Consider the following 375-nt stretch of genomic DNA (forward strand, 5'->3'; position numbering starts at 1 on the left):
ATGTGCTCTTACTCTTTTTTAACACAGTGCATGAAACTCTTGCAAGAGCAGTAAGACAAGAGAAGGAAATTAAAGGAGTAATAATTGGAAAAGAAGAGCTCAAATTATCCCTTTTTGGAGATGATATGATATTATATCTAAGGGATGCCAAATATTCCACGCACAAACTCCTAGAAATTATTAACACATTCAGTAAAGTGGCAGGTCACAAAATTAACCTACAAAAGCCTGTAGCCTTTCTATATACCAATGACAAACAATCAAAGAAAGAGCACATGGAAACACTCCCGTTCACAATACCTGTAGAAAAAATAAAATATCTCGGCGTAAACCTGACCAAAGACATTAAAGAGCTCTACAATGAAAATTTTAAAT

The sequence above is a fragment of the Nannospalax galili genome, unplaced genomic scaffold (genome assembly GCF_000622305.1).
Source record: "Nannospalax galili isolate Female #2095 unplaced genomic scaffold, S.galili_v1.0 scaffold655, whole genome shotgun sequence".
Taxonomy (NCBI): Eukaryota; Metazoa; Chordata; class Mammalia; order Rodentia; family Spalacidae; genus Nannospalax; species Nannospalax galili.